The sequence below is a fragment of the Schistocerca americana genome, chromosome X, assembly GCF_021461395.2.
Source record: "Schistocerca americana isolate TAMUIC-IGC-003095 chromosome X, iqSchAmer2.1, whole genome shotgun sequence".
Taxonomy (NCBI): Eukaryota; Metazoa; Arthropoda; class Insecta; order Orthoptera; family Acrididae; genus Schistocerca; species Schistocerca americana.
Genome location: NC_060130.1, coordinates 490,751,004 through 490,774,164, shown reverse-complemented (window position 1 = coordinate 490,774,164; position 23,161 = coordinate 490,751,004). Strand labels below are relative to the sequence as shown.

Sequence of the window (23,161 nt, the reverse complement as noted above, 5' to 3'; positions counted from 1 at the left end):
TGCAGCCATCAGTTTTGTAACCATGACTTATTAAACTGATAGTTGGGTAATTTTTACTCATGTCGGCAACTGCTTTCTGTGGAATTGATATTATCATATTCTTCTTGACTTTTGAGGTTATCTCGCCTGTCTCATTCATCTTGCATACCAAATGGAAGAGTTTGGTCGTGGCTGGCTCGCAACGCTATCAGTAGTTCTGACGGAATATCGCGAACTCCCGGAGCCTTCTTTTGACTTAAGTCTTTCAGAGCTCTGTCAAATTCTTTTCGCAGTATCGTATCTCCCATCTCATTTTCATTTACGTCCTCTTGCATTGCTATTTCCTTCAAGTTCATCTCCCTTGTATGGACCCTGTATACACTCCTTCCATCTTTCAGATTTTTCTTTGCTTAGGACTGCTTTTTCATCTGAGCTCTTTATATTTATTCAGCTGCATCTCTTTTCTCCAGAGGCCTCTTTCATCTTCCTATAGGCGTTATCCATCTTTCACCTAGTGAAATATGCTTCTAAATCTTTACGTTTGTTCTCTACCCATTCATTCTTAGCCATTTTGCACTTCCAGTCAGTCTGATTTTTTAAACGTTTATATTCCCTTTTGCCTCCTTTATTCGCTGCATTTTTATATTTTCTCCTCTTATCAGTTAAATTCAATATCTCTTGTGACATCCAAGGATTCCTACTAAGCCTTGTCTTTTTCCATATTTCATCCTCTGCTGCTTTCACTATTTCATCTCTTAAAGTTATACGCTCGTCCTCTAATTTATTCCTTTCTCCTGTTCTAATCAACCGTTGTCAAATGCTCCCTCCGAAAGTCTCAGCCATCTCTGATTCTTCCAACTTATCCAGGTTCCCTCTCTTTAATTTACTCCATTTTTCCAGTTTCTTTAGTTTTAATCCACAAATCATAACCAGTAAATTATGGTCAGTCCACATCTGCCCTTGGAAATATCTTAAAATTTAAAATCTGGTTCCGAAATATCTGTCTAACCATTATATAATCAACGTGAAACTTTGCGATGTCTTCAGGCACCTTTTACGTATATCATTTATTTTTGGAAATATAAAAGTAAAATCCGACGGTTATCCCGAGAACAATATTTTAAACTCTTACGGTATGCCTCGAAAACCTAAGTCCGACTCAGCACATAGATCAAAGGGAGCTCGAGCTGCGATAGCTACTCGAACGCAACAAACCTCGGAGCAATCTGAGATCCGCCGGAGACTAAGAACGTCACGCGGCCGTAAGAGCTACAGCGACAAGCCCGTCGCATATTTGACGCTGAGCGTCACGCATCTCTTATAGCTTCCGAGACGTTTACAGACAAACAGTGGTGGCTTCACAAGGCTGTACGACAGAGAGAGACGTCGTGTCTCTACATGTAGAGCGTGGGAGCTTTTTAATGAGGCTGCATTTCACTGTGATCCTTTAAAGGACTGTGTTAATCATCGATTAGTCATCTTAGAGAGCATAAATCAGAAATGTAGACACTGTTATGAGTTGAAGTGTAAACGTCGAAATGGAAGGAAAAAACGGCTGTTATGTGTTGCTGTGGTGGCAAAATCTCACTTTCTGTACTTGAGGAGCCTGAAGAATCCTTATAAACTGTTCTTTTGTACGAATGTGCTAAAAAGAATATAATTAGGAAATATAATGTATGCTTTAAGATGACTTAATTTGATGTGGATGCAGAAGTCAGAATGCCAGATTTATATATCGCTTTCTACATTTTCGCTACTCATGCAGCAAAACTGCTACATGAAGCATGACGTTTTAAGTTGTTACTTCTTTACAAATAACTCTATTCACAACACATTTCTCAGACAGTAGCCACATATACCTTGATGTACCTGCAAAGTTAGATCATTGTTCAACACACAGTTCAGCAGATACGAAGTCATAAAAATTAAATTATGTGCAAATGAAACTGCAAGGTGAAATTGGCTAGAGATATGGGTGATATATGTACACGAATGCGCGTGAAATACGTTAAATACAAGTGCAATATGTTTGACATGTGAGTAGGCGGGCAAGCCACAGGTAAAAAGCCCATCCTAAACTGCTGGACCGATTTCAATCAAATTTGTTCCACATTTTAGTTACGATTTGGAAAAAATACTGTAATAACCACCAGCCTCCTATTGGGCTGGGAGTGGTAATGAGGGGAGAGAGAGAGAGAGAGAGAGAGAGAGAGAGAGAGAGAGACAGAGGGGGGGGGAGGGGGGAGAGGAGATGGACACAAATAGGAAGGGTGGAGGAAATGGACAGAGAAAGGGTGGAGGAGCAGAAGATAAAGAGGGGGTTGGAGGGGGTGGACGGAGAGAGGGGGTGGAGGATGTGGACTAATAGAAGATTCCAATAAATACCCGGGCACCTTTTTTATATAAATAAGTGTGGGTAACAACGCGGAGTGGAGCTGGTAGGTAAATAATAGGATAGTAAGCACTTTGAAGAAGTTTAAACGACTTGAAACAGTGCTAAGAAGCCCTAGAAAATAGGACGATCACGTAAAATCAGTACTAAGGAAACAAATGCAAAACTTCCATTTGTTTTAAGAGTTCTGTAAAGGGAATGGCGTGAAAAAAGATAATGCTAACGATTCTGGAGTATTGTTACAGTATTCGAAGTCCTATGAGTAGGCCTGACAACAGACATTCAAAGAATTCAGAGACATGCTGCCAGGATTCCGATAGATCGCTATAGCTCATTAGAAGGTGTAACAGAAATGATGGGGAACTTAAATCGGAATACTTGGAAGAAAAACGATGTAATTGTCGTGGAACTACATTAGGTAAATTTAGAGAACTTATATTCGAAGGAGACGGTGGGCCCATTATGCCGTCACTAAAGTATATCTCGCGTAGAGGTAATAAAGATAAGAGAGATAAGGGTGCGTACAGAGGCATTTAGACAGTCATTTTCTCCTCGCTCAATAGGCGAATAAAGCAGGCCAGGAAACCAATAATATCGGCACGATCTACTCTGCGCCATACACCCCACGGTGGATTGCGGAGTACACTGATGTGCAAAACTTAAGGCCTAAAGTAACTTTCGCGTGGTCTTTCACTGTCGAAACTTGGACCAGAACTGCTACAGTATAGCACAGAATGTAACTCAAAGTAATACGCGGTGAGATGGAAAGAAATGACAGTTTCATTCAACGTCAATAATTACACTGAAGTCACCGCGATTCGTGATGGTATCTTGGACATTACAAAAGACGGGACATGATTATTAATAAGGTGTGTGATCGCCACGGACGGCAATGCATGCTCTGCAACGTGCCCTCCCATGCTGGCGAGTGTGTTCGCTTAGAGTTCTTGTGGTAGGACGTTCCATTAATCCAGCAGCGCGGTTGACAACTGTTAGACGATCGTAGGTGCACGTTGACGTGGTGCAATACGTCTCACAACACAGACCATACGTGCTTCATGGGATTTATGCAGTTGCGCGTTGTCATCCATAAAAGTCAAGTCACGGCGAATATAGCCTTGAAAAGACGCACATGGGGAAGAAGTACAGCGTCACCAAAACGTTGAGTGGTAAGTGTGCGTGTTCGAAGATTTGGAGGTCAGTACACCCATGCAGTATTATGCGTCCCCACACTACAACACATGGACCACCAAAACGATCATTTTCGACAATGGTTCAAATGGTTTTAAGCACTATGGGACAACTTCTAAGGTCATCAGTCCCCTAGGACTTAGAACTACTTAAACCTAACTAACCTAAGGACATCACACACATCCATGCGCGAGGCAGGATTCGAACCTGCGACCGTAGTGGTCGCATGGTTCCAGATTGTAGCGCCTAGAACCGCTCGGCCACTCTGGCCGGCTTTCGACAATGTTGCTGAGTGTATTTTCGACAATGTTCCTGAGGGCACTAGTCCGTGTCCTCACCTCTCGCCATATGAGGGTACGGCGAGTTTCATCGAGGTATGTTACGTGGAAGTGACACATCATGCAGAAGTTAGTTTCGTCCTTAAGTTTTGCACGCGTTGTATATACATCCTCCGTCTTGAAAGTTCCGAGACGGGTTCCATTCCTGGCGTGTAAGCCACGGGAGCGCAGTAGCTACAGTGGCAGGTTGAACTAAGAAGTCTAAACAATAAAATGTGCATTCGGCCAGTCAGTGGCGAGCAGGCATTGTTGTTAATTGTTGCACGTGCGGCCGTTTTTCGTCAACGTTATTGTGTAATGGAACATCACATCTAAATCAAGTGTTCAGAAATAACCTGCATTCAGTCCTGTGTGACTTCTGAGTTGAACACAACCACAAAAAGACTTTTCTCACAGTTTCACTTGGTTATATGAGCGTTCTGTGCGTTGTAGCCGGCACGAGTGGCCGTGCGGTTCCAGGCGCTACAGCTTGGAACCGAGCGACCGCTACGGTCGCAGGTTCGAATCCTGCCTCGGGCATGGATGTGTGTGATGTCCATAGGTTAGTTAGGTTTAATTAGTTCTATGTTCTAGGCGACTGATGACCTCAGAAGTTAAGTCGCATAGTGCTCAGAGCCATTTGAAACATTGTGCGTTGTATTCAAGTAGAGGCAAACTAACAAGGGAAACTCCCCGTCGCTCCCCCCTCAGATTTAGTGGTGAGATGGCCTAATGGATAGCCCGTCAAAAACTGGAACACAGATAGATCATGAAAATAGGAAGAAGGTGTACTGAACTGTAAAAAAAAAAATAAAAATAAAAAAAAGAGCAACAGTGAACAGTTGAAGCTTAACAAGTGCAATATTAAGGAAATACGAATAGCCATGGTGTCGTGGTTAAGTGGTCACGGTGTTGGACTGTAAAACAGAGGAGCCGTGTTCAAACTTCCCTCGTGCCATTTACTTTTTTTCTCGCAACATTATGAACTATTCGTCCCGTTATTGAAATGTATGTTCTCTTTCTGTAGCCTTGGTAGTTGTCATACTATACTTTTTTTTTATAGAATATGAGTCATGTGGTAAGAATACGTTACAGTCGCAAGTAGACGTGATGAATAGTGAAAGTAGGCGAGATACCACATAGACGACTCACAGAAATGAAAACAACAAATAAACGGGTCTGAAGTACGTTACAACAAAGGAATTCAAGAGTCTAAAATTCCAAAACGGAACACAACTTGGGCCGCGTGGAGTGGCCGTGCGGAAGAGGCATCATGTCACGAATTGCGCGGCCCCTACCGCCGGAGGTTCGAGCCCTCCCTCAGGCATGGGTGTGTGTGTGTTGTCCTTGGCGTAAGTTAGTTTAAGTAGTGTGTAAGCCTAGGGACCGATGACCTGAGCAGTTTGGTCCCCTAGGAATTCACACATACACTCCTGGAAATGGAAAAAAGAACACATTGACACCGGTGTGTCAGACCCACCATACTTGCTCCGGACACTGCGAGAGGGCTGTACAAGCAATGATCACACGCACGGCACAGCGGACACACCAGGAACCGCGGTGTTGGCCGTCGAATGGCGCTAGCTGCGCAGCATTTATGCACCGCCGCCGTCAGTGTCAGCCAGTTTGCCGTGGCATACGGAGCTCCATCGCAGTCTTTAACACTGGTAGCATGCCGCGACAGCGTGGACGTGAACCGTATGTGCAGTTGACGGACTTTGAGCGAGGGCGTACAGTGGGCATGCGGGAGGCCGGGTTGACGTACCGCCGAATTGCTCAACACGTGGGGCGTGAGGTCTCCACAGTACATCGATGTTGTCGCCAGTGGTCGGCGGAAGGTGCACGTGCCCGTCGACCTGGGACCGGACCGCAGCGACGCACGGATGCACGCCAAGACCGTAGGATCCTACGCAGCGCCGTAGGGGACCGCACCGCCACTTCCCAGCAAATTAGGGACACTGTTGCTCCTGGGGTATCGGCGAGGACCATTCGCAACCGTCTCCATGAAGCTGGGCTACGGTCCCACACACCGTTAGGCCGTCTTCCACTCACGCCCCAACATCGTGCAGCCCGCCTCCAGTGGTGTCGCGACAGGCGTGAATGGAGGGACGAATGGAGACGTGTCGTCTTCAGCGATGAGAGTCGCTTCTGCCTTGGTGCCAATGATGGTCGTATGCGTGTTTGGCGCCGTGCAGGTGAGCGCCACAATCAGGACTGCATACGACCGAGGCACACAGGGCCAACACCCGGCATCATGGTGTGGGGAGCGATCTACTACACTGGCCGTACACCACTGGTGATCGTCGAGGGGACACTGAATAGTGCACGGTACATCCAAACCGTCATCGAACCCATCGTTCTACCATTCCTAGACCGGCAAGGGAACTTGCTATTCCAACAGGACAATGCACGTCCGCATGTATCCCGTGCCACCCAACGTGCTCTAGAAGGTGTAAGTCAACTACCCTGGCCAGCAAGATCTCCGGATCTGTCCCCCATTGAGCATGTTTGGGACTGGATGAAGCGTCGTCTCACGCGGTCTGCACGTCCAGCACGAACGCTGGTCCAACTGAGGCGCCAGGTGGAAATGGCATGGCAAGCCGTTCCACAGGACTACATCCAGCATCTCTACGATCGTCTCCATGGGAGAATAGCAGCCGGCATTGCTGCGAAAGGTGGATATACACTGTACTAGTGCCGACATTGTGCATGCTCTGTTGCCTGTGTCTATGTGCCTGTGGTTCTGTCAGTGTGATAATGTGATGTATCTGACCCCCGGAATGTGTCAATAAAGTTTCCCCTTCCTGGGACAATGAATTCACGGTGTTCTTATTTCAATTTCCAGGAGTGTGTTTGAAAATTTTTGAACGCAACTTCAAAAACGTTAGAAACACACGCTTCGGCAAAGTACAGAGAAACTGTGTGATTGTGAAACTGTTGTGTTGATTCATTGAGTTTATGTGACAAGCTATTATGTTTTCATCATTTTCTTGAGAGTTGAGAGCGGCAAGGAAGCATATCTCTCACTCACCAGGCGTACACATTAGCTGGGTCGGTAAGAGATTCCTATCATATGACACACGTACTGTCGCTAATTGCCGTGTATGACACACCGAACGTGTTTTCCGGTGGAGGATTCGGTTGAGTTTTCGCCTCGTCATCAAACGTTTGCGGTTCCCATTCGAAAGCCACTTCCTTTCGGCTGCTTTTAGAATAGTTGTGCAGAGTCAACTGTCTTTATAGGTCCCTCCCTAACGCCTCGCTGTTGCAAACGGACGTTACACTACGACACAAAGACAAATTTGAATACAGTGAACAGCGGAAATAAGAGAGGCACGCGGCGGATTTGAACGCGGCTCGCCCGTTTGGCTGTCCAACACCGTGACCAATTAACCACGCTGCAGCAGCTTTTGGAGGCTGATCCATATTGCAGTTTTTGTCCTTGGATCGTTCGCTTTTCTGTTTTGCTTTTTTTTTTTCACTGTTCAGTACATCTGCTACCTGTTTTCATGCTTGATATGTGTTCAGGTTTTGACGAGCCTTCCACTGGGACCTCTTACCAGTAAATCTAAGGGGGATGCGATGAGGAGTTACCTTGTAAGTGGAGCACCTGAAACATTAATACCACCGTCTTAAATTTTCTCTATTTCTTATTAACCCAGTCTCGAAACTTTTAGACGATGCAAGAAACTTTGCCATAAATCAGAAATGCCATTATTTGAATTCTTTGCTTTCCACATCAGCGACGTAATTCATGTTTCGTCTCGTCTATAATAGTTCAAAAAATACGCAGCAGCTTGTTTGTTAAGATTTCGTGGCGAAATCTATGGTTGCGTTGGCGAAAATAGTGGCTCTGCTTAGGCACCGGGTGATGGTCCTAAATCACAGGAGCTCTGAATCAATAAAGCCGTACCAAACGCTGCCCGCCGGTATCGACTTGCGGTTGCTATTTCTGCACTGTTACCCGCTAAAATTTACGTAATGTCCGAATTAATGAGTCCAAATACGCAAAACTAAAGTAAAACATATATAGCATCGTAGCGTGTTACTTGAAGATAACTGCGTCACAGTTAGTTACAACGTTGTATCGAGATTTTAATAACGCGCTCTCGGAGACGAGCAGAGGTACTTAGCTCTCCACAGCATTTTCCTACTATTTAATATTAAAATTCGTTTCGGACGCATTTCATTACAAACAAGAATCTCGAAATATGGCGCTTTGTTTCAGTATTACTTGAGGATAAAATATTTACCAGACGATCTAGCTACAATACTGAAATGCTTATGCGGCTCTAGGGAGCAGTCTAAAGATTATTTTGCCATTGTTAGGGCAAATGGATTTAAGTCCAGAAATGAGGAAAAACGAGTTACTATGGCTCTGTTACAGGAAATAATTGCACCTTTATTTGAGCAAGCAGCGTTAAGCAATTTTGAATCCTTTAACCAGGAAGGCTTTTTTTCATTTTGCATTTGGGTAAACATGCACAAATATAACTAACCCTCAGGCGAAAGCATATATTATATGAATAAATAGTGTCTGTTCCTTCAGATATGTCCGAAAGCATAAACACCACCTTAATCCGCAGCTATGATAATTATTATGTAAAGTCAAGGTGGAGGGAAAGAAAGGAAAGGAGCTAACGATATCAAATGGTTCAATTGGCTCTGAGCACTATGGGGCTTAGCATCTGAGGTCATCAATCCTCTAGAACTTAGAACTACTTAAACTTAACTAATCTAAGGACATCACACACATCTATGCCCGAGGAAGAATTCGAACCTGCGGTTCCGGACTGAAGCACCTAGAACCGCTCGGCTACAACGGCTGGCTCTAACGATATCAGCTTCATCGGCACTTTATGCGGAATCAGCGTCGACGAATGAGAATTGTTGCTCGACCGGGACTCGAACCCGCGATCTCATGCTTACTAGGCAGTTGCGTTAACCACTGCACCACCCGGACACAGTGTATATCGTAAATGCGCACACTATCTCAGCACGCTCCCTGGCTGACACACATTCCCAGCTAGCGTCACCTATCCACAGTTCCCGTCCATGCCATCCATGCTCGCTAATTTTAGATTCCCCCTGGAGGTCGAATGTGAATATGCATCCGCACTGAAGGTTGTAGATTCAGAGCCCATCGAGGCGAATCACTGCCCAGTAGGAAGGAGATCGCAGGTTCATCTCCTGGTCTGGCACGTATCTTCACTCATCGTTGCCGATTCCGCATATAGTTCCGATGCAGATAGTACCATTAGTTCCTCGCTTTTCCTAACCTTCCGCTCCCTCCCTCCACCTTCGATGTACATAAAAATCATAATGTGTGTCCTGTTAATTTTTGTAAATTGGATTTATACCCTGCTGCCGAAGAAAGGGCGAATTACTCATTACAACTCTATGACCTTGTGTGGTTAGATGCTAATCTAAAATATTGAAGTGGTTTCCGGAAGCCGGCCTATGTGGCCGAGCGGTTCTAGGCGCTACGGTCTGGAACCGCGCGACTGCTACGGTCGCAGGTTCGAATCCTGCCTCGGGCATGGATGTGTGTGATGTCCCTAGGTTAGTTAGGTTTAAGTAGTTCTAAGTTCTAGGGGACTGATGACCTCATATGTTAAGTCTCATAGTGCTCAGAGCCATTTGGTTTCCGGAAGGACCTGAGATTAACAACCAATCCAGTTATCCTGCTGATTTCTCGCAATGATACGAAGTTGCTTCCTATGAATATCTCTTTTGCTGACCCTGGTGGTTGCTTGCTTAGTTCGTTGATTGTGTTATTGATGATTAGTCAAATTAAACTAGGTGCTATCATATAACTTTCTCCTCTCGAAACCCACCGATGGGGTCGCCCAGCTTATTTTAACGCTCGGAATTATCATATGAGCAAATTCCACGAATTTTGACATTTGAGCAATTACAGTTGTTCACAATCTGGTTGTTAAACACAGCATATGAGTGCAATACCGACCTTTTCCTTTGTTTTTCAAAATCGGCTCCTTTGTTGCAAAGTACTACATAGTTCATTGCAGTGTATGTTGTCACAAGAAGTATATTTTCAGTCCCGTGATTCATAGAAATACACTATGATTTCGCATTAGAATTCCGTTTAGATACATGTGTAGTAAGTGTTAACATTTACTAAACATTCACGAAGTGTGTAAATAATGAAATAGATGAATATTTGTCCCCTGACATGAAAAATATTATTTCCTCCATCACGATCTCGTGAAACGAACGTTTTGGGTAAAAAATGAGGATGATCCATCATCCGGAGGCTTTTGGAAAATCTCTCTTTCTGGGACACGGAAGAGGATTGTGTCAGTGGTACATAAAGCGCCCTTAGTCACACACAGGAAGGTGGCGTGCAGAATACAGTTGTAGGAGGATTGTGCTTAAAACAGTACCACACATTTAGATTTAGCGCGACACAAAGACTTACTCAGCTTTGTTTAGGGTCTTCTGGCATAAGTTCCAATAATAGAAAAAAACTGAACAAATTGAAAATTTATAGATGGGTCTTCTCAGTGTTTCTCAGAAAACATTAGTTGCTACCTTAATTATATGACAACAAACATTGGTACAATAAAGTTAATATTTACAGCCATTCTTCCTCAGTTCCTATTTGACTGATGTTTTTCTTACAGGTAAGAGTAAACATCGTCCGTTTTCTTGCTACAGAGTTTTTATTATTGTTTATAACATACGTTTCATGAACAGTATTATTGCGAACGGTATTATTTCGAATCTTTCACCCAGCGCAAAGTACCAAGAGACTGCAAAAAAGCGCAGGTGACTACTGTACATAAGAAGGGTACAAGAAAGATCCCGCAAAATTACAGACCAATATCCTCAACATCGGTTTGCTGCAGAATTCTTTAACATATTCAGAGTTAGGATTAATAAACTTCCTAGGCACCGATAAGCTTATGTGCACGAATCAGCATGATTATAGAAAGCAGCGCTCGTTCAAAACTAAATTGCCCTTCACTCACATGATGTACTGCGTACTATGGACGAAGGTTCAAATGGCTCTGAGCACTATGGGACTTAACATCTTAGGTCATCAGTCCCCTAGAACTTAGAACTACTTAAACCTAACTAACCTAAGGACATCACACACATCCATGCCCGAGGCAGGATTCGAACCTGCGACCGTAGCAGTCCCGCAGTTCCGGACTGCAGCGCCTAGAACCGCATGGCCACCACGGCCGGCATGGACGAAGGGCAACAGTCAGATGCCATATTTCTAGACTTCCGGAAGACGTTTGACACGACGGCCCATTGATTGCAGGTTGTTAACGAAGGTAGAAGCATACGGAATACATTCCCATACATGTAAGTGACTCGAAGATTTCTTAAGTAATAGAACCCAGGATGTTATACTCCGCGGCGAGGGTTCATCAAAGACAAGAATATCATCAGGAGTGCCCCAGGGAAGTATGATCGGGCCGCTATTATTTTCTGTATACATCAGTGATCTGGCGGATAGGATGGGCAGCGGTCTGCGCTTGTTTGCTGGTGATACTCTGGTGTACGGGAAGGTGTCAAGTTCAGTGACTATAGGAGAATACAAGATAACACAGACAAAATTTCTAGTTGGTGTGATGAATGGCAGCTATCTCTAAATGGAGAAAAATGTAAATTAATAGCCGGCCGCTGGTGGCCGAGCGGTTCTACGCGCTTCAGTCTGGAACCGCGCGACCGCTACGGTCACATGGATGTGTGTGATGTCCTTAGGTTAGTTAGGTTTAAGTGGTTCTAAGTTCTGGGGGGACTGATGACCTCAGATGTTAAGTCCCATAGTGCTCAGAGCCGTTTTTGTAAATTAATGCGGATGAGTAGGAAAAACAAACCCATAATTTTCGGATACAGCATTAGCTGTGCCCGGCTTGACAAAGTGACGTCATTTAAATATCTCAGTGTAACGTTACAAAGGAATCTGAAATGAAACGAGCATGTGGAGATTGTGCTAAGGAAGGCGAATGTTCGACTTTGGTTTATTGGGAGAACTTTGGAATAGTTTGGTTCATCCGCAAAGGAGAAGGCATAGTGCGTCTGTAGTGCTAGTGTGACCTATTCTTGATAACTACTCGAGCGTTTGGGTTCCGCACCATATCGGATTAATGGAAGACATTGAAACAATTACGAGGCGGGCCGCTAAATTTGTTACCTGTAGCCGGGCGCGGTGGTCGTGCGGTTCTAGGCGCTCCAGTCCGGAGCCGCGCTGCTGCTACGATCGCAGGTTCGAATCCTGCCTCGGTCATGGATGTGTGTGATGCCCTTAGGTTAGTTAGGTTTAATTAGTTCTAAGTTCTAGGGGACTGATGACCACAGCAGTTGAGTCCCATAGTGCTTTGAGCCATTTGAACCATTTTGTTACCTGTAGGTTCGAACAACACTAATTATTACGGAAATGCTTCGGGAATCCAAATGGGAATCTCTGGAGGAAAGGCGACATTCTTTTCGACATAAATTTAGCGTTGGGACTACGAAGGTAAGAGAAATTAGGGCTCATATGTAGGGCTATGGAGTGTAGTTTTTCCCTTGCGAGTGAAAAAGGAGTTACCCAAAGGCGGTCTTGGCTAGCGCTTGGTGGCTTTTCGAGTATATAGGCGTAGAATACGCAAATGACTGTAACTAACTAAACTTTTTCCGAACAGGTCTCAAAAGACCCAACGGTACCGACCGACCGCCGTGTCATCGTGAGCCGACAGGCGTCACTGGATGTTGATATGCAGGGGCGTGTGATTAGCACACCGCTGCCCCTGCCGTTATCAGTTTTCATGACCGGAGCCGCTACTTCTCAATCAAGTAGCTCCTCAGTTGGCTTCACAAGGCTGAGTGCACCCCGATTACCAGCAGCGCTAGGCATTCCCGGATAGTCAGCCATCCAAGCGCTGGCCAAACCGGACTTAGAATAATTGAAACTAGTCACTTTATTTACCCTTCTTTAACCCTTTCCGGAGGACTGCACTTCCATCATCATGTGAATTTATTTAAAAACTTGTTAGAGACAAAGCACACGATAGGACTGGATAAGCCTGGAGGAGGAATTTGGTTGTATCCTTTTCGTAGAAACGATTATTGTGTTCCCCGTATGCGATTTATGGGAACCACAGGAGACAGATCTTAGATGGGGGAATTTAAACACTAATTCTCCTGATGGTGAAACAAGTGTCCTAGCAAGTGAGCTGTCTCGCTATTTACTAAAGATATATTGCTGTGGCTGGGTACAAATTATTCATAGTTTACCCACATATACATAATTTAATAGAGCATATTTCTCAATACGACCCTAATCGGTGTGGAGATGACGATGTAGTCAACTTCCAAGTGTCCATGGATATAACCTATCGCAAAATAAAGCCAAATTACATATAAAATACACAAATAAGTGTAACATGTCCCTTATTCATCTACCTATTACACGATTCGGACCTTAAGTCGATTTATTAAAAAACAATCTAATACAGACGGTGTGTGTTCTCGTTTTATTAAATCCTTGGCACTTACGTTCAACTGGTCAGGCTTCATATCTGAATTGTATTTACCTCTCGTATTCGCTTTTGAAGAACGCTCATAAGCTTTGTACATGCATGACTCTCCATTATACAGGGTGATTCCATGTTGATGATACAAATTTTCAGGGACTATGGAGAACGTTAAATTTATCAGTTTTAGGTAAGGGATCCTGGTCCGTAAATGACCGAGTCAAAAGTTATAAGCGAAAAACTTTCTGATACCTCTGACAATGAAATACATATACTGGTACTGTTGCTACGAAAATAGTAATGTAGGGAACTTTCAGAGGTAGCAGTGTGTCTAGTATAGTTGGTCTTTGAAATGCAAACCTCAAGAGCTATTTAATCTTCGTTGAAGTGTTCACAACTCATTAGAGCTCATATCTACTAGAAATTTGTTTCTTGATGTGGTCCAAACTACCTTCTCAAAAATGTGGAAACCAAAGAGCCTGCAGTAGAAGAGATGTATTTCTCAGTATCGAAGATGAACAAGTGTTCCTAGCACTAAGTGTATACGTTTTAGAGTCCATGTTTACAAGCTATTTTTTCTTGTTTTGTTCTATGCTACAAAATCTGAAAGTTGCCTACTCTACAATCTTAGCAGCGACAGTACTGGTATATGTATTCTGCTGTTCAGCTATTGACTCGGTCATTTCCGGACCAAGGTCTCTTACCTCAGACTGATTTATTTACTCTTGTCCATCATCCCTGATAGTTTGTAACATCATCACGGAATGACAATGTATATTACGTAGCCTTAACAAATACTGTCATCATTACAAGAATGAAATCACTCTAACATCGCAGCCACTACTAATTCAGTTGATCATGAGTTAGTGTACGAAAATATTGCTCCTATGTACTTCAATATTATATTATTGCTTCCAGTTTAGAATGAGACAGTATTTTCTTGCAGATACCCTGGGTTTCCCGAGCGCAACACTCAGTGAGGCTGCGTGCGACGCTTCCTGTGTTCCATCCCGCTGTTGGTGAGTACTTGAACTTCGTCTTGGCCTTCGGACTGCCCTCTAAGCTTATGCAAATGGCCCCGGCAGCAGTTTTCAGCATTCATAAGATTCACTTGATCTAATGACAACATTCTTCGCAATGTGATTTTCATGGCCAGATTTTCCGTTTCTGTCTTGTCGTGATTTCTGCCTTATCCAAGAAGATATTGTATATATATTAACAGAATGTGAGAAATGCCAAGAACAATTACGCAGCATAGTATTTTAAAAATTAAGTTATATTTCTTCAGAGTAGCACTTACCTTATGTATAGGTGCACTTCCAAATGAATTTGCTATTTGATTCTACTTTGTAACGGGAACTTCAAAATTATGTATGTAATTTATTAGAGACAAGACATGCAGCGACAATCAAATGGTTCAAATGGCTCCGAGCACTATGGGACTTAACATCTATGGTCATCAGTCCCCTAGAACTTAGAACTACTTAAACCTAACTAACCTAAGGACAGCACACATACCCAGTCATCACGAGGCAGAGAAAATCCCTGACCCCCAGCGACAATCTGTGTCATACATACTGGGTGTGAAAAAAATTCAGTGCCCACACTGATGGATAGTACGATGTAGCTAACAACTAATATATGTCGCGCGGGGTAGCCACGTGGTGTAGGGAGCCTTGACACGGTCCGTGCAGCTCCCCCCGTCGGAGGTTCGAGTCCTCAGTCAGGCATGGGTGTGTGTGTGTGTGTGTGTGTGTGTGTGTGTGTGTGTGTGTGTGTGTGTGTGTGTATGTGTGTTGTCCTTAGTGTAAGTTAGATTAAGTAGTGCGTAAGCTTTGGGACCGATGACCTCAAAAGTTTGGTCCCATAAGACGTTCCCACGAATTTCCAAAATTTTAAGAAAACATGTGTCGGATACGTATATTTGGATGAGCGCTGAGTATGCGTAAGTAGGCCCGCAGCGAAGGAGACAAATAAAAAGTAACTTCTTCAGACATCGTTAAACCAAGGTTGATATAAAATTAACGTGACGCCCTGACGTTCACGTTCAGCCAGTAAACAGCATGTAGCTCTTTAATGCCTGATTTATGTAGTAAATGTTTTATACTTTTCCATGTTCGTCGCAGTTTGTTTTCTCCGTTTTATTATTGTCACTTTCTTCGACGTGTTGGCATAGGATCTTTATTATTAAATGAACATCGTGAACTGTCAGATTGTGAAACACTACAGGCACTGTAAAATGAGGTCTGTTTAAAACTGTAATCCGTTCATCATAAGAATAAACCTGATGTAAACGAACACAAACGCGATGATTGGTCAGAAGCGTAGCACACGTACACTGGAGTTTTTACGCTTTTGGAAGTAGGTCCGACTTCTGTATTAGATATCTTACTACTAAGTTACGTTAAATTAAACTTTAAGATATTCAAATGTATTAACAGCCATCAACGTTTTTCTTAATCACGCTTTAGTTACATAGTTTTTATTTCAAAAACGGTGTACAGTCACAACCTATGCAGCGTTGTGCTCTGTTTGTCGCGCTGTTAATGCGCAGTATGAAAATGGCTGAGGCTGCTTTCTGTTCCGTAGTAAAAGACACATGTGGAATACGGTTAAAAAGTGCCGAGAAATAGGCTGTTCTTAATGTTTTTCGTAAATTTACGGAGATTATCGGCTTTGAAGTTACTGCAGTTAATATACGAATGTTTGTTGACTGTATAGTGCAGTCGGTAGCGTTATGGAATGTATATCATATTCGGTTATTCGTGTGTTGGTTAAAATATCGCGAATAACATTTTTTTTCTCTAGTTCAATTTGAAATACCTACATATCGTAATTATAAAACTCATCATTTTTATGAATAATGCACGTGTTCTTGTTTCTAATTACATAATGGGCTCGAAACTCCTGTTTCCATTTCAAATACAAATTCTTAATTATCGATGTTTTATGATAGACTGTTCATAAAAGTTGTTTAAATTAAGAAATTATAACAATTTAATTTTAAGGCAAAAATAAAAAACCAAATCCTCTATATTTGGACTATGTTCATCGTTTTATATCACAGAGGTAGATAAGTATCGTAGAAACATGAAAAACAATCTTTTTCACTGCATCGAGAACATCGTACAAATTCTGCATTTTTACATTTGCCGCTGTTCCATTACAATATGAACCCAACAGAACTGATCTGTAACCAAGCTGCGAGATTTAGCCCGAGAAGTAAAAAGACTGATAAGCTGCCAGATGTACTGGAACTAACGCACGCAGCTTTTTCTCACGTCAGTGCCGAACGCTGGCGGGATATAGAACGGCTTGTCATAAAAGAAGAAAAAATCGTGCGCCTGGTTGGCTTCGTAATCCTGTTGTTGATAGGCTCGTTATCAATGTAGCGGGTGACACTTCCAGAACTGAAATGTATTTCTCGGATTCGGATAAGGAAGGAGCTAAGACTTACTGACGACTGTAAGTAATACATTCAGTGGCTTCAATATTTAACTATGCGGTGAAATCCTTCAGTACTCTCTTACGTTACACACAGCTTATGCAGAAAAATCGCCTTGTGATTAGGTCAGGAATTTTCATCATTCTTGTTTTTAATTACAATAGTACGTTAGCTAAAAACGATAACATGTTACGGTTTTCGTCTAGTCGTCTAAAGAGCGTATTCTGGGAGATTTGCAGTGCATTATTTCATTCTCCTTAAAAATTAAATGACATTCGAAGCTGTATTTCTCCTCTGCTCGTCTCTTTTTACGTGTGAACTGCAGTTGGGCACGTCACTGCAGGCTAGTTGTACCAGTTGAACGTGTTGTGGCAAGCTTACGTCTAATACGTACAGCGAAATATGAGTTACACGGTGTCGCGCGATAAGGTGCCGGTACATGGCACCTCCCAAATGAAGTTTGCCGCCCGCATGCTAAAGGTCACACTTAGCCCATTCCGGCAGCTGATTGGGTAATGAAGACTGATAACTTGCCCGGCGCTCGCGATCTACAACGATGCGACGTGAATGGTGTGTGGCTGCAGGCTCAAGTCCAAGGTTAGCAATCCCGCAACGGCGTTATGCGTGCATGTGAGCGCTCTTGCTAATCGCAGTTAAGGCAGATCCCCAACTGAGATTAATTGGGAGAATCCTCAGGAAGTGTAGTCCACCCAGGAAGGAAGTAGCTTACAAAACCTTCGTACGACCAATGTTTGATTCTCGCTCGTCAGTCCGGATTCTGTACAATATAGGATTGATAAAGAAAACAGAAAAGATCCAAAGGGAAGAAGTGCAAATCACTAAAAGAAAGGCTGTGTGCATCATGGTGTGGTTTACATTTAAGTTCTCGAGAGCGCACGTTAGTAGAAGAGTAAATTAATGTATTATATCCTTGTAAGTATTCCTCGCGAAAATACGATGAAATCAAAAACAGAGAGTTAATACGAAGGCTTATAAACAATTTTTCTTCTCTCGGACTATTCGCGTGGCACACTCAGCCACACACCATAAGGTGTCTTGCGGGGTATAGGTATAGATGTGGATATAGGGAGAGGTACTGTTATTTGGCCACGCTCCGGCCATACCCATATTTAGATCTTTCCGACCGTCAATTTGTGACGGGGAAATTCAGAAATTATGGAAGTGTGTTATACAGGCTGCCTGTCATTGTGAAAGAGGTCTCAGGACTCGTTAAGCCGGTGCATTGAGCTGACAGAAAACATCCGCTTATCACCTCACCCGGCTTACCTGCGAGCTCCTTAGGACGCACTTACCCCGGCGTTCACCTGCTGAAAGTAGCCACGCCAACTCTTTTTCCATTTCCCATCGACGGTTTTCTTTCGGAATTCCAAAGCACGAGGTGCTTCGTACCCAATACAGTGAAACTGAGACACTAGGATTCATTAATACACACTTTTGAGAGTACGCTTCCATGAAATGAGGGAAAACTCGAAGCTAGAATTTCACGGCCCCTCCAGCCGGAGGTTCGAGTCCTCCCTCGGGCATGGCTGTGTGTTGTCCTTAGCGTAAGTTAGTTTAAGTTAGTTTATGTAGTGTGTAAGTCTAGGGGCCAATGACCTCACTCGCATTCGGGAGGACGACGGTTCAATCCCGTCTCCGGCCATTCTGATTTAGGTTTTCCCTGATTTCCCTAAATCGCTTCAGGCAAATGCCGGGATGGTTCCTTTGAAAGGGCACGGCCGATTTCCTTCCCCATCCTTCCCTCACCCGAGCTTGCGCTCCGTCTCTAATGACCTCGTTGTCGACGGGACGTTAAACTCTAATCTCCTCCTCCTCCTCCTCCTCCAATGACCTCAGCAGTTTGGTCGCTTAGGAATTCACACACATTTTAACTCGAAGCAATCAGCATTACTAAAGTTGTTTCGCATACTATTTACTCCAGAGCTCTACTTGACATTGTCCTCTGAAGATGATACTCCTTGCTTTCCTCAGAACCTATAATTGATTTACCTACATGGCTGTCACTCCGAACCACGTGTAACTTGGAGTTTTTCACAAACACGTATCATTGCCAGAGGTGAAAGAAACAGTAAGTGACAGAAGTAAATCAATAGACCATATGAGGATTGAACACTGTCTCTATGTATTTTCAGCCTGCCGCTGAGCCACCAACATACGAGGAAATAGCTTGAAATCAGAATGCATAAAATCATCTCCAAACTTGCTCTGTTGTCTGGGACGGACTCGAGTACTTTACAACAAGTCGGATAGGAAAATCAGAAACGAGATTTTTATCACAAACCGAGGGAGTTCCCAGCTTCAGGCAGTGTTGGCTTCGGTCACACAGCTTGAGGCTGTTGCCAGTGGGCATCACTGTCGGGGTCCGGATGGGGGTTTGTCGGGGATGGCCAGCTCGTGCCACGCATCCCCCAATCGGACTACGACTGTGGTTGCCCGGGATACTGCCCACATTGAGGCTGATCCCTCACCTATGGTAGAGTGGGAGGTCGTCTCGAGGTGTGGCAGGGGGCGAAAGACATTCCAGAGGGCTGAACGGAAGGCCTCTCCAGTTTGTCTGACGAACCGGTTTCAGGCTCTGTCTCAGGCGGATATTGATCTTCGGCCGGACATGGCTGCTTGTCCTGTTCCAGAGGTTACCCCTCAGCCTGCAAGATCTGGGCGGTCGCAGAGGGTGGGCTTACTGGTAGTTGGGAGCTCCAACGTCAGGCGCGTAATGGGGCCCCTTAGGGATATGGCAGCAACAGAGGGGAAGAAAAGCAATGTGCACTCAGCGTGCATACCGGGGGGGGAGTCATTCCAGATGTGGAAAGGGTCCTTCCGGACGCCATGAAGGGTACAGGGTGCACCCATCTGCAGGTGGTCGCTCATGTCGGCACCAATGATGTGTGTCGCTATGGATCGGAGGAAATCCTCTCTGGCTTCTGGTGGCTATCTGATTTGGTGCAGACTGCCAGTCTCGCTAGCGGGATAAAAGCAGAGCTCACCATCTGCAGCATCGTCGACTGGACTGACTGCGGACCTTTGGTGCAGAGCCGAGTGAAGGGTCTGAATCAGAAGCTGAGACGGTTCTGCGACCGTGTGGGCTGCAGATTCCTCGACTTGCGCCATAGGGTGGTGGGGTTTCGGGTTCCTCTGGATAGGTCAGGAGTCCACTACACGCAGCAAGCGGCTACACGGGTAGCAGGGGTTGTGTGGCGTGGACTGGGCGGTTTTTTAGGTTAGATGGCCTCGGGCAAGTACAGAAATGGCAACAGCCTATACAGGTGCGGGGCAAAGTCAGGACATGCGGCGACCAAGCAGCAATCGGTATTGTAATTGTAAACTGTCGAAGCTGCATTGGTAAAGTACCGGAACTTCAAGCGCTGATAGAAAGCACCAAAGCTGATATCGTTATAGATACAGAAAGCTGGCTGAAGCCAGAGATAAATTCTGCCGAAATTTTTACAAAGGCACAGACGGTGTTTAGAAAGGATAGATTGCATGCGACCGGTGGTGGCGTGTTTGTCGTTGTTAGTAGTGGTTTATCCTGTAGTGAAGTAGAAGTGGATAGTTCCTGTGAATAATTATGGGTGGAGGTTCCACTCAACAACCGAGCTAGGTTAATAATTGGCTCCTTTTACCGACCTCCCAACTCAGCAGCATTAGTGGCAGAACAACTGAGAGAAAATTTGGAATACATTTCACATACATTTTCTCAGCATGTTATAGTCTTAGGTGGAGATTTCAATTTACCAGTTATAGACTGGGACACTCAGATGTTTAGGACGGGTGGTAGGGACAGAGCATCGACTGACATTATACTGATTGCACTATCCGAAAATTACCTCGAGCAATTAAACAGAGAACCGACTTGTGGAGATAACATCTTGGTACTACTGATAACAAACAGACCCGAACTTTTCGATTCTGTAAGTGCAGAACAGGGAATCAGCGATCATAAGGCCGTTGCAGCATCCCTGAATATGGAAGTTAATAGCAATATAAAAAAGGGAGGAAGGTTTATCTGTTTGGCAAGAGTAATAGAAGGCAGATTTCAGACTACCTAACATATCAAAACGAAAATTTCTGTTCCGACACTGACAATGTTGAGTGTTCATGGAAAAAGTTCAAGGCAATCGTAAAATGCGCTTTGGACAGGTACGTGCCGAGTAAAACTGTGAGGGACGGGAAAAACCCACCGTGGTTCAACAACAAAGTTAGTAAACTACTGCGAAAGCAAAGAGAGCTTCACTCCAAGTTTAAACGCAGCCAAAACCTCTCAGACAAACAGAAGCTAAACGATGTCAAAGTTAGCGTAAGGAGGGCTATGCGTGAAGCGTTCAGTGAATTCGAAAGTAAAATTCTATGTACCGACTTGACAGAAAATCCTAGGAAGTTCTGGTCTGACGTTAAATTAGTAAGTGGCTCGAAACAGCATATCCAGACACTCCGGGATGATGATGGCATTGAAACAGAGGATGACACGCGTAAAGCTGAAATACTAAAAACCTTTTTACAAAGCTGTTTCACAGAGGACGACCGCACTGCAGTTCCTTCTCTAAATCCTCGTACAAACGAAAAAAATGGCTGACATCGAAATAAGTGTCCAAGGAATAGAAAAGCAACTGGAATCACTCAACAGAGGAAAGTCCACTGGACCTGACTGGATACCAATTCGATTCTACACAGAGTACGCGAAAGAACTTGCCCCACTTCTAACAGCCGTGTACCGCAAGTCTCTAGAGGAACAGAAGGCTCCAAATGATTGGAAAAGAGCACAGGTAGTCCCATTCTTCAAGAAGGGTCGTCGAGCAGATGCACAAAACTATAGACCTATATCTCTGACGTCGATCTCTTGTAGAATTTTAGAACACGTTTTTTGCTCGCGTATCATGTCGTTTTTGGAAACCCAGAATCTACTCTGTAGGAATCAAAGTGGATTCCGGAAACAGCGATCGTGTGAGACCCAACTCGCTTCATTTGTTCATGATACCCAGAAAATGTTAGATACAGGCTCCCAGGTAGATGCTATTTTCCTTGACTTCCGGAAGGCGTTGGATACAGTTCTGCACTGTCGCCTGATAAACAAAGTAAGAGCCTACGGAATATCAGACCAGCTGTGTGGCTGGATTGAAGAGTTTTTAGCAAACAGAACACAGTATGTTGTTATCAATGGAGAGATGTCTACAGACGTTAAAGTAACCTCTGACGTTCCACAGGGGAGTGTTATGGGACCATTGCTTTTCACAATATATATAAATGACCTAGTAGATAGTGTCGGAAGTTCCATGCGGCTTTTCGCGGATGATGCTGTAGTATACAGATACGTTGCAGCATTAGAAAATTGTAGCGAAATGCAGGAAGATCTGCAGCGGATAGTCACTTGGTGCAGGGAGTGGCAAATGACCCTTAACATAGACAAATGTAATGTATTGCGAATACATAGAAAGAAGGATCCTTTATTGTATGGTTATATGATAGCGGAATAAACACTGGTAGCAGTTACTTCTGTAAAATATCTGGGAGTATGCGTGCGGCACGATTTGAAGTGGAATGATCATATAAAATTAATTGTTGGTAAGGCGGGTACCAGGTTGAGATTCATTGGGAGAGTCCTTAGAAAATGTAGTCCATCAACAAAGGAGGTGGCTTACAAAACACTCGTTCGACCTATACTTGAGTATTGCTCATCAGTGTGGGATCCATACCAGATCGGGTTGACGGAGGAGATAGAGAAGATCCAAAGAAGAGCGGCACGTTTCGTCACAGGGTTATTTGGTAACCGTGATAGCGTTACGGAGATGTTTAACAAACTCAAGTGGCAGACTCTGCAAGAGAGGCGCTTTGCATCGCGGTGTAGCTTGCTCCCCAGGTTTCGAGAGGGTGCGTTTCTGGATGAGGTATCGAATATATTGCTTCCCCCTACTTATACCTCCCGAGGAGATCACGAATGTAAAATTAGAGAGCTTCGAGAGCGCACGGAGGCTTTCAGACAGTCGTTCTGCCCGCGAACCATACGCGACTGGAACAGAAAAGAGAGGTAATGACAGTGGCACGTAAAGTGCCCTCCGCCACACACCGTTGGGTGGCTTGCGGAGTATAAATGTAGATGTAGATGTAGAACTTCGCGAGATAAAATTATAAGTGATGATATGCGGAGGATCATCAATGTTATTAAAACTACCCACGAAGTACACAACTGCCAGAAACTTTGGCTCTCTCAGTTACCAATTACGGCCAAAACCGTTTCTCATTCATTCGGTTTTCATGAAAATTATCACGGCGTAAGGACACAGTTCAAAGTCGAATAGTCGCGCACCAATGCGCCACAAGCAGTTCCTAAATA

At 44.1% G+C, this 23,161-nt stretch overlaps 1 protein-coding gene across 3 annotated transcripts in view; it reads left to right on the top strand.

The window, feature by feature from the left end:
- Positions 1 to 23,161, top strand: part of LOC124555022 (1-acyl-sn-glycerol-3-phosphate acyltransferase alpha-like) — a 747,916-nt gene that overhangs the window by 222,819 nt on the left and 501,936 nt on the right. For all 3 annotated transcript variants that reach the window (XM_047128767.1, XM_047128769.1, XM_047128768.1), the window contains exon 2: positions 14,317 to 14,389. The gene's annotated coding sequence lies outside the window, so the exon portion shown is untranslated. The remainder of the gene's footprint in view (positions 1 to 14,316; positions 14,390 to 23,161) is intronic.